The sequence below is a fragment of the Columba livia genome, chromosome 3, assembly GCF_036013475.1.
Source record: "Columba livia isolate bColLiv1 breed racing homer chromosome 3, bColLiv1.pat.W.v2, whole genome shotgun sequence".
Taxonomy (NCBI): domain Eukaryota; kingdom Metazoa; phylum Chordata; class Aves; order Columbiformes; family Columbidae; genus Columba; species Columba livia.
In genome coordinates, this window is record NC_088604.1 from 7409528 (window position 1) to 7421828 (window position 12301).

A 12301-nucleotide genomic window follows, 5' to 3' on the forward strand; every position below is an offset into this window, starting at 1 on the left:
TTGTCATAAAACCAGAAATATGACAACAGGAGATTTGCAAATAATGAAGTGTGTAATACTGAAAAAAATGTCTTTTGAGTTTGTCTTTTGATTTAAATTGTTTGGATTCATATAGCTGCTTATGTTGCCCAAAGCGGACTCCTGGCAGCCATTCTAGACAAGGAAAATTACAGCATAAACTGTCAAGTTCTGTGAATGTTACCTGTTTTACTGCAAATCAGTGTCCCCAGTGAAAGATAAACATACAGTATTACAGAAGTCTTGCAGTTAGCAAAGTATCAGTGTGGAAATGCTGCTCAGTTATGAATCAGCATCTTGGCTCAGGAGGGACCTTGAATTCCCTGGTAAGTTTAGGGTGAGTCTGTTCAAATTCTCAAGGCATGTCTGTCTTGCATGTTGTCAATTTTGGACCATTAGGCAGAAAGAACTGGCTCCTTGGACTGAGAAAAGCTGCAGAATCCAGTGACTTGGATGCAATTTTATATTATGCCTAAAGCAAGTGTGCAAATACCCTGCAGGGTGTGGATGAGGCTGGCTGGTCACCACTTACAGTGCCCACCTCCTGGCATGGCTTAATTTAATGTTATAGGAGCTGTGTTCCATTCTCTTTTAGGGACTGTAGAGTATGAAGATCTGCCTCAGATACCTGTGCTCACTCTCTCTCCATCTACTGATTGATTTTGGATAGTTCTTTTCCAGACATTTCTGACAAAGGTCCCTTTGATGTTTGATTTTGCCACTTAAAACTTGTTCGTATCTCATATGCCAATAACATCTTTCTTTCCAAGGCAGCTCCTGTGCCTTCTCTTCCAGCTTTAGGCACCCCTCTTCTTTCTCTCTCTCCCTCTCTTTGTTTTCTTCTCTTATGCGGAAGGTTGAGGCGCTGAGTGCAGGATTTCTGCTCTTATTGCCGGTGTCATTCTTCCCATCTCCCCACCCCATCAAGACTTTTCCACTGAGAACAGAGTGATCTTACTGAGTGGAGATGCTGTTCTTAAATCCCATTTTCCTCTCTACCTCCCCACTCTCCCAGTATAACTTCATTACTTCCTGAATGAAAGAAGGACTGGCTTTTATTTGTTTCAGACTCCCAGCCAGTATAACTTTATGGGTGAATTAAGCGAAAAGTAAACGCCTAGGTCAATAAGCAGAGTCTTTAATAAAACCTGTTCTTTGTCCCTGGGATTTCCCATCTGAACAATCTCAGCATCCCTCACCCTTATGGCACATCTCCTTGACCACATGTCTACAGCTGGGCCTGTGCTCCCTATTTGTCTATCCAAGATTTATATGCTAATTTACCATCTGGATGTTACCAACTATATATAAAACAGGTGAGTCCTGCCCTTTACCTCTTCTAGGAGATACTAACCTGGGATTTTTCCCCTTTCTAAGCATCAATTTCCACAAAGCTTCCAGGACTGCAGTAGTGTCTGAGATTTCTATCCCTCTTCTAGATGTGACTGAAATGGGTCCATTATTTTCAGACTGTTATATGTGCAAAAGTATGAGGAGAACAAATGTGGTTGGCTCTTGTTAGGAATGAAAACAAAAAGTGACTGGCAAAATCAAAGGAAAAATAAAAGATGTTGAAAATGTTAAAACAGATAGTGTGGATCATTGTAATATTTTAAAATTGGAAATTTAGGAAAAGCAGTCCTTTCGCAGAAATGGCTTAATTTATGATGGACTGACACTTTTCAAAGAAGCCTTAGGTGAATCAATGCTCCACTAATTCTATCAATAGTTTACAGTAATATTAACTTTTCTCTGCTTATTCTAAAGTCTCATTTATGTGCCCATCTTAAAGGATATGTTCTCAACTGTGTTTTTATTATGGTTCTATTGTTATTAATCTATAAATTTTAGTGTATCACATTCTCAGTGACTACTATATGAGTGCATTTAATCTTAGGGTAGGTACATAAAGGTGATAGAAAGGGGTTTTATTGTGAAACATATATGCATGCAAAGACTACCCAAGAGCATATACTGGCGTGTATGTACTAAATTGTGTTAATACTGAAAATTAAAATACTGTAATTAAAATCTAGATTGTTTTTCTAATAGAACAGGTAGTATCTTAAGGAAATAAAATATTGATATTTATAACATCTTTAAGTCTGAAAACTGGCACTAATTTTCTTATGAACAGAAATGTAAAACTTCAGCTCTATCTCACAAATACAGGAACTGGGGAAATACAATGTGGTAATTCCCTTGCTGCCACAGGAAGAAATCTTTCCCTGACTGGTTTTGCTACATCATTATTCTTATACCAAGTTTTCCAGTCTGCCTCTGTTGTTCTTCCCACATAAGCAGGTCCATCCCCCTTTCCCACCAAGGACACAAATCCATTTTTTTCAGGATTGGACAGAAAGCAATATTTCGCTGTCCTTTCTGATGAGTCAGACATCACAGTCACTCTGTAAAATTCTGTTCCTTCAGTTTCATCACTAATGTCACTGACAACATTGACAGTGGAGTTGAGTTCACTGAGCAGTTCTAGGAAGGTTCACAGGGTCTTTGGCTCTGGGTCAAAACTGCCAAGTTTCTCTGGCACTAACATGACATGAACGAAGTACAGCAATATTTTATTTGTCAGACAAGCAATGGCCTATGACTACTTAAGAAGAAAGGAGACAAGATAATTTTTTATTCCATTACTTATGAAATTAAGAGAGCAAATAGGGGTGGCTGCAGAGCAGACTGAAATTTAGAATGTTTTTTCTCCCTTAATTTTCAAACCAAAAGTTTAATTATGAGCAGATATTTAAAATAAGTTTGATGAGGATAGGGATAAAAGTGTGAAGAGTGAAACAACACATTAAAGACCACTTGATTCCATTAAATTTATTCAGGTTGGAAGAACCTGGAGAAATGAATCAATTAAAAGCTGAAGCAAAGTAACCTCTGAACTATTATTCTAACTATTAGAACCTCAGAGAATGAATATAGATGGGGTAGTCCAAGAAGAAAGGAAAGGACAAACAAAGTATGTATCTTCAAAAAGGAAAAAGAAGACCTGTAGAACATAATGTCCATCAGCTTAGTTCCTATCTCAAAAGAAAATAGTATAAGCAATTGCATACCAATTTACCATCACCAAGAGGACAGGAAAATGATCAGAAAAACTGATATCAATTTATCAAAAACAAATAATCTCAAGTCAGCTTAATTCCTTGCTTTGAAAAGTAACTAGCCTAATGCAAAGAAAGAGGAGCAGATATGCTATCTGTCTCAGTAAGGCTTTTAATATCTTTATACTGAGCTTAGTAAGTTTTTTAATACTATTGCACTTAATATTCTGACAAAAATTTGAGGAAATACTGTCTAGAGGAAAACATAGGAAATATGTATTCAACTGATTGTGCACATACAGAGTTTTTTTCCAATGTTCTATCAATTTTCACAGTGAGATTGCATCAAAAGTCCATCTTGGGCCTGGTTCTTTTTCATATTTTCCATTAATGATTTGCACACTTAAGGAATTTGTGTGTGAAGATAAACTGGAGGTCAAACCTGCTGCAGAGCAGGACTTTAAACTTGGAGAAGTCGTCAGGAATCAATAAGATGAAATGCAGTGAATATGGATACAAGGTACTTTGAGGAAATCAAATTTTAAAAAAGCATACTAAGGAATAACAGCTGAAGGAGAAGTGAGACAGAAGATTGCTTAGAGAATGTGTGGAACTTCAAATATTCTCTTATAACATGTAAAAAAAAAGCTGAATTAACAATAATAACAAAAATTTGGAGGTAACAAATTTTTCCTACTCTGGTATGATGGAGGAATACACTGGAACACTCTTTTGAAATGGGAAATGATATTTTCACACAATCATAGAATCATGGTTTGTGTTGGAATGGACCTTTAAAGATCATCTAGTTCCAGTCCCCCTTGCTGTGGCCATTAGAAAAAAGGAAAAATTGGTCTGATTGGGGAATGAAAGCCGCAAACAATAGCGTGTTTGTGAAATATGAAAAACACAAAGAAAAGATGAATGAGTTGGCCTTTTTTTGCCCTATAGACCACAATGCCAATGAGGACTCAATAACATTCAACATGAAAAAGTTATTATGAAAAGGACAGCAATCGATTCTTTCTCCTTTCTTCTTGGGATGAGGAAAAGGAATCATTGCTGTCCTTTGCAGAAAAAAATTAGGGTAGATCTCAGGAAAAACAAAGCTTTCTTTCTGTAAGGTTCATTACACACTGGAACACACTATCTAAGGAGGTCATAAAGTCTTCTTTGTTGCAAGTTTTTTTTAAAAAATCTATTTTATTAGTAAAAATTGAGATGGTAGGTACATCCTATCTTAGTGCTGTGTGGTAGATTCTATCCAGATTCTCAAGATCTCTTACACCTCTTCTTTTGTACCACCATACCTAATTTTAACTTAAGATATTTAGGGTTATTTAAACATGAAAATGAGTCTACCTTTTGTGTTGTCTTAACCAAATCATGTTTGTTCAGCATTCTTCTGTTCCTCCTGCTACTACTTGTTAACATCTTGGGACAGGAATTTGATCTGCATTTATTACTCAATATTGACTGGGACTTCAGCGTGTAGCCGCTAGGTACTGCTGGAAGGAGGGGCTGGGAACTGTCAGTTTTTGTAAACTTACTAGGAAGGAACACCGTCATTTTTTGGGTCAAGACGTATGAAAGAGGGTTTGCTGCTACAGGTCATAACACTCAGTGTGGTGATATCCGTGTTGTCTATACTATATTTCAAATCAAAACTGTAATGGATACTGTAATGGGGTTTTCAGTCAGAGGGGAAAAAAACACAGGGTTTTTAATCATAGAAAAAAAGTCTTAGGAGTAAGTGCCGTAGCACAACTTTACTCAACATTTCTGCACTAGGAAACCCAAGAATTACATTCAGTTTTCATTAACAGCCACACCTGTACTCCTGTAATGTATATACAGGATGCCAGGACAGCTTTCTTTGAAAAAGAAGTGGTGGGCAGTAAGTTTATTTTTACATTAAAATTCTTTGCTGTGAGTCTACAGGAAATGATCTTTCCATTATTTTGCATAGATAAACAACCTATAACTCCTTGAGGGGGGAATCACATTTTTTTTTCCCCTGGATACAGACAAACAGGGTACATGGATTTTTTTTTTTCTTCCTTTGAACTGGAGAGGCCAGTTCATCTCCTGGAAAGATTGGGCTTGCTTTATCTAATCGGTGCCCCATGACATCAGAGGCCATGGCCGTTAGTAGTATATTGACACAACCTCTTTCGTTTTCACTAAACACATGATTCTTTATCTCATTTGAGACATCACATTTTGTAATATTAATAACATCTAAACAGAGAAATTAAGTAATTTAAAGGTATATTCTCCTGTGATGACATGGCATACACATATTTTTTTCTCTAGCCAGATTTATGAAGACATGTTGTCAGAGAGGTTTACACCCTGCTGTGCCTTTCTATCTTGAAAATAATTCAGGGTAGAATTGCTCTTTAAAGCAACAGATCCTTATCATAATAAATTGGCTAATTTACAGAGCTGTGTTCTGTAATTGGACTGTTTTACCAAGTGCAATGAAGACTCAGCCACCTGAACTATGTGCCTTTAGCAACCAGGACCTCAGGGAAATCTTCAGTGCTACACAAGGGATTTTGGTATTACTAGATTTTGGCACTTTTGATAAATGCAGTAAATGCATTTAAAGCTAGCACAAATATAGTAAATGAAGTCAGTTATGCTTAGTAGATATTTCAGTTTACTTGGAAATATTTCTGCCAGCCTATAGCAAATTTGGTGGAATGAACACATTACTGTATTTCAGCTCCTAGGTTTCAGTGTATCCCCATTACAATGTGAATCCCATTATAAAACAACAGTGCATCATGGAATACTCCTATTAACCATACAGACTATAACTGTTGCCTTCATGTGTGCTCCAAGTGATTGCATTTGTTTCTGCTTGCATGAGCACTCTAAAAGCCTTTTAAATAATTCTGGGTATATCTGATGAGACCGAAACACAAGAGTCAGTCTCCTCATGGGCCTTTCAATGGAGCCTGGCAGACAGTAACCCAGAGAGTATTTGAGGTTGAAAAGCAATGAGGAGAGAGGCAAAGTTTTGATTCTATCTGGTGTTTGCTGTACAAGGGTATTTCAAAAGAGCCCAGCATCAGCCTAACATTCCTCCCATAAAACATTGCAAAGTTCTCAACTACAGCCATAGCTGTGGTAGCTGATGTCCCTGCAGTAACTACAGCAGGAGATACTGGCTGCTTTATCCTCAGGTTACCTGTTTGCATGAATCTCCCAATGAAAATGCCACTCTCTTTTTACCTGGTAAAAAGGGGAATGAGACAACTGGTTTAGCCTAGAAGCCTGACTTTTAGACTGCTAAATTTATGTGAGATTAACCATATTTTCTGTCCCCATCTTGTTTTCTTAAATTGCAGAATGATGTCTATACAGAAAAATATGCCTTTGGAAGAAGAAAACAAGGTAATGGTGTACCAGTCATAATGGACCCCCCCTCTCAGTTTCCAAGATCCTAAGAATCCTACAGATCCAAAATCCTAAGGAACACCAATCTGTAAATTACATAATGCTAATCTGTTGGAAACTCAGATGAAAAGGAATGGTTCACTTGCTCTTTTGGTCTCTTTTCATGTGCTCCCTTCAGCTAATCAGCTCCACAGTCCTTGACAGCACCCTCACTCTATCCTTCCACATACACCTCAAAAATAAATGTTGTCCTAGACAACATAAAGAAGCTCAGACATGAGCAAGCATCTATGGGAACTGGGCTAAATCTCATGGTGATCATTTACTTACACGTCACATCCCTTCAGCACGTCCTCAGTCTTTCATCAGTTTCTGTTTCTCATTTTTCAGACTCCAAAGCAAACACTATTACCCTTATTTGCACAGAGACCAGTGTAACGGGACCTTGATCTTGATTTAAATTAAGAATAATTAAGGCTAACATGAATTTGGCATCTCTGATATTGAATCTTATCCAGTTTTGCATCCTTCATATTGAAAAGGCCTTCCCAGAGCTTTATCATAAGCAGTCCTGGGTAGAAGCCCAGAGTTGAGCACGAGCCAAAGGCCTGTTAGTCCAGACACAAACATGTTTCTAACTGAACCATAGTGACACCACTTCTATTCAAGGTTTGCTTGCTGCAGTTCATTTTTAAGGTCAAACTTTACAATTTTTCATGCCTAGAATCTCTTTTTTTTTTTGTTAGAAGGAACTGAAATGTTAAATAACAACCCTCCCACCCCATGCATTAAAACAGAGCTGAACATGGAGAACATTTCAATGGATGTGATTACTCATCAGGCTGCACACCTCATTATGTGAGATTTATGTTTGAGCTAATGTATACTGCTTGCAAATTGTATATAAAGTTGGAATCCTGCTTAGTTTTCTGCTGTGCTTAGCAGTGAATTAAAATACTTTTTGCTGTTTCTCATCTAAGCCTTTTAATGAACATTGCAAACAAGGACAACACATGGAAATTGCTATTCATCGATAGGAGTTTTTAAGTGACATATAGAAGACAAGGGAATGAATTTAGATTAAGCTATTAATGAATATATTATATATTCATTTATGCTAAAAGCATAGGATGGATTTGTGACACTGATCAGAACACACTTGTTTTATCACCTGGATTTGATAATACAGTAACTTCCAAAAGAAAATCAGATGGGTAAGGTACTATTGAGTTTCAAGAAACGAAAATGCTTTGATCAGGCATGGATTCTGACATGCCTGGGCAAATGAAGAGAATACATGAGTGTTTAAAGAGAGTGGGACAAGTTCCTAGAGTAACCCCATGAGGGAAGTGTACAACATTTTCAGTGGTGGAACCCAGTTATGTAAGGGGAAAACCTTTACCTTTCAGTGACAAGATGCATTTGTCTCCCATCTGCATTTTCTAAAGTGTAGGATGCCAAAGTATAACAGGCGACAAGCAGCTTTCTCCAATGAAATCAGTTGTCTGTCCAACCCACCTCCCCTTGCTTGAACAGCTGGAACGTCTCCTGGACAAAGCTTTGTGGGGCTTTATCTCCCTTTGAAAGGGATTTAGGCTGCCTGATAGAAGATATTTCTTATACATTCCCAAAGCCAGATGGGGCACTATCTTTTCACATTGGCTGAAGATCTGGTCCTGTGGTTAACTCGGTTTGTGGAGTAGATAATACACTATAGAGCAGGAGTACTGCATCTTGGCTAAAGTAACTCGTTTTCAATTGCTTCCTTAGTACCAGGTTCTAGCTGAGAAAAGCAGGGATAACTTTTATATTGATAGTTAATGCAATCAAATCCCTTTCTTTCTCATAATTTGTATCTCGAAATTACTCTAGCTTTTCACTCGGCCACTGGGGTTTCCATCTAAACTACTTATCTTGATGTAGAAGCACACCTTGTCTGCAATGAAAAGATAGCTCCAAACCGAAGGGAATTAACCCATCTGCTGACAGAGTGATATTTTTAACAGTGCTGTTAGCTTAGAATTTGCTGACATTTGTTTACTTCAGAAAAGGGATGGGAAGGCAGAGCAGGAGGCAACATTAACCTTTCACTTCTGTTTGCTGGGAGTGAAGAAAATACAGAGGACTGACTCAGCAATTTGAAAAATAGGTGTTAAATCTCCCTTTCCCTTTCCAAAAAGCCCATGTTCTGCATTGCACAAGGCTGTGGAGGGAAGATGCTCAGCTGCCCTTGTCAAGCCCAAGATGCTGCTGGGGAAGGAGGTGTTGGGTGTTCTGAAGCACAGGGCTGCCCCTGCCCCACCATCCCACCGGTGGGACTGGTCAGAGGGGGAATCATCCTCCAATTCAGCTGCAAGACACATGCAGCTGCAGAGCAGCTGATACAGTGACGTGGCTGCTGCCCTACATTGTGATACATGTGCTGTGCTGCTCGGACAGTAACGTTATAGGGGAGCAAAAGCCCAGCTTGTCCCTGTAAATTTTCCCTGGAGATCCCAGGCTGCAGGTCTGAAATGTGTAGGTTACATATATAAGTTCTATCAAGGAATAGCGCTAGGGAATGCTGTGCATGCAGGAATTCATTCAGCTGAGCTGCCAAATTGTTATTTTAATCCTCAGCATGTCTCTGCATGGACAAAAGCCCATTCTTGGACCTAAGAGTTTCCTCTCATTAGACAAAGAGTAAAAAACAAAATGAACCAAAGAGAGAGAAATTACTTATCCAAATGACTGGAATAAAACCCTACTCCTTACTTTTCATTATGCAGCTCTGTTGAAAAGTTACAACTGCAACACATTGATGCAATGCCTACTGCTCCATGACTCTCACCTAGACACATATCAAAATGATTCAAAACCCTATAACACTAATATGGACCTTTCAAGAGGTTAGGAGGACTTGCATGCCTTCATGGGGGAAAACTGCAAGGAAATGGATCATTTAATTCAGAGACAACACATTTGGATGAGGAAGCCACTGAGCCAAGAAGCAGCTGGAGCCTGGAGAAATGTTTTGGGAAAGTGTGAATTTACTTGACCTATTGAAATCCTCATTTTTAAAGCACTTTTCATTGGCCACTATCAGAAATAGGATGCTGAGCTAGATAAACCTTTTGGCCCCAAAAAATCTGAATGCTTTTACATCCCCATGTATGCATGGGGCTGACTTCATTAAAATCCACATGCACATGAAGAATGAATTAAAGCTATGCAACTCTCCCTGCTCTTAATTCTGTCATTTAAGTTTTTGACTTTATTAATTTTAGTCTTATATTAATATCATTTATAAACTTGTCTTTGAATGGATATAAATACGTGCCTTATTCACTGCATGGTCTCAGGTCTTATTTACCCTCACTATTTGTACACAGCACGAATCGATTATTTTGCCATGGGTTGATACAGCAGTGCATGCATCAGTTCCCACATGTACTGCATACATTAATGAATATCATGACCTCTGTGAGATTGTTATAAGCATTACCTCAATTTTATGGTAGGGAAATTGAAGCAAAAATAAATCTAATTTTAAAAAATCACCAGGATCCATCAGTGAGTACTTAGCCTTGAGTAGATCTTGCTGTTCTCATATAACACAGGACATTTATTGCAACTGATATCCTTAAAGCCTGGTATATCAATCAATATATGCATATGTTGTACTTTGAGTATTCATACCTTGAGTGTTAGACCAAGAAACAGAAGAAACAAACCATGCAAACTAGCAGACATCTGTTAAAATATTTTGCCTTCCCAATTTGGAAGATATCACAGCTGCTGGATTTTCCACAAGCCCTAGACTCCTTCCCTTGTTGCTTTTCAGCCTTTTCAAGAGGCATGGCTGTCACCAACAAAGATCTGCTTCCCTGCATAGCCCTGATTCACCCCCAAAATCCCTGGCCAAGGGAACCTGTGAAGAGCTGGAATTAGACCAAGCAGCTCCTTCCCAGTTTTGTGGTGCATGGCCTCATCTTCAAGCTGCTTCTTATAAAACTTGGTGAAGCGGTTGTAAATAAAGCACAAGATGAGTTTTTTTTTCATGACAAAACTCCCACAGACATCTGATATGCCCAGTGTTGGCATTAAAAATATGGGCAGGCTGGCTTGTGCGGGACTTGAAAAAAAGCCTTTCCCTGTTATCAGCATTTAGCAGCTCATTAATGCGTATGAAACCCGACCTTTAGCCGTCTGTCCCAGGGGGGTATAATTAAGCTTTTCACTTAATTATTATTCTGGCTAAACTCACCGTGGCCTTAAAACTGTATACGAGAAAAAATTATGGTTTGGGGAGGGAAGGAAGCTTTTTGCTAAGAGTACCAGGAGCAGTGAGCCAGTTGGCTCCCCACCCTTTTCCTATTATTATTTTGAATATCCATAATTTCAGTTATGAATAATTGTGAGCATTAAATTAGACTGAATGTGTACTTCCCTAGCACCTCAAGGAGGAAGACAGTGGTAGGAGTACTGAAGAGGGAATGCTTTGTCTGATGAATCTTTTGTTGTGCATCAGTCACTACAGAGGTCATTGGAGATTCCTAATCTACATCCATTCTAATGAATTACATATTTCTAGGGTCGATTTTGTGTTACTGTGGCCAGGTGGTGCAATCTGAGCATTTCTATGTTATTTTACTTCTTTAGCCTCCAAAATACAATAGCCACATCCAAATCCTAATTTGCACCTGGGAATTTCTTGAGAAAGTGCCATGGACAGGGAAAAATCATGCCAGGGAGTGTCCAAACAGTTTAATACTGAATAAGCAGCTACAAAGCCGGCTGTGCTCTGTTTTCTAGTAAAGACTTCAGACAAAGAGTGATGCTGTTCTGACACTGTACATGCACAAGAATCACATAGATGCTTAATTTCTTAGTTCTGGTGAGATGACTTTCATGTTTATATCTATAAACATTGGTGAGGGGTCTTAATGCCTTTGTGAACAGGGAGAAAGCACAGTATATCATTATTCTGTAGAGATAAATAGACGGGTTGAACATACTTACAGCTATACTGCTGGAAGGGCAAGGGGCTGCCTTGCTTTATAGGATAGAATCATAGGATCACAGAATAATTTTGGCTGGAAGAGACCCTCAAGATCATTGAGTCCAACCATTAACCTAACTCTGGCACTAAACCATGTCCCTAAGAACCTCATCTACATGTCGTTTAAACACCTCCAAGGAAGGTGACTCCACCACTTCCCTGGGATAACTGACACAATACCATGTCACTAGTACCAGCTTTAGGACCAAACCCTCAGCTGTTCTGAGCCCATCACCACTACCTGACTTTACTGTGTGCATTGATGAATTTCTCTGACCATGAAGAAACAGCAGAGTTTTTCATGATAATAGGAACTGTGGAGATGATCTCTGCCTCCCTTTTCATCTGAGGTGCTGATTCAGGTATAATTCTCTAGAAAGTCTGACAAACAGGAGATTACCCCTTATAAGAAGCACAGTGCTGTGAAAGAAAAAGGAGGAATGAGGAAACCGTTCAATCAGACTTCTTCAACCCTTTTAGTTTTAGTCCTTTAGATAAATTTTAAAATGTTGCATTTTGAATCATTGCAGTATGTGTCAGGCAGAGATAACCTGAGCCCAGGCTACAGACCACGTTTAATTGCTTGGTAGCTGTAACTGAGAGATGTAAAAAAGTTGGAGAAACAACCTGTTAGTCTATTAACAAAAGAAGGTTTTGCTTGCTAAACTCAGAAGAAACAAAACTATAATCTATACCAGAAGCAAGGAGCTGACTGTTCTCAATGGATCACTGATCTCACGGCATGTTTTCTTTATTACTTTTATGTTAGCAA

The 12301-nt window shown here is 38.6% G+C and overlaps 1 protein-coding gene and 1 long non-coding RNA gene across 5 annotated transcripts in view; one reads left to right on the forward strand and one right to left on the reverse strand.

Annotated features, from left to right (window-relative positions):
- The window catches only part of PTCHD4 (patched domain containing 4), a 112258-nt gene that overhangs the window by 26373 nt on the left and 73584 nt on the right, over positions 1-12301 (reverse strand). The window lies entirely within an intron of this gene.
- Positions 1-12301, forward strand: part of LOC135578969 (uncharacterized) — a 31676-nt gene that overhangs the window by 8585 nt on the left and 10790 nt on the right. For 2 of the 3 annotated variants that reach the window (XR_010471087.1, XR_010471086.1), the window contains exons 2-3: positions 6440-6485; positions 9257-11172. This is a non-coding gene — a long non-coding RNA (uncharacterized LOC135578969). Of the gene's footprint in view, positions 1-6439; positions 6486-9256; positions 11173-12301 lie in introns of those variants that run through there. The other variant, XR_010471085.1, reaches the window with a different exon arrangement.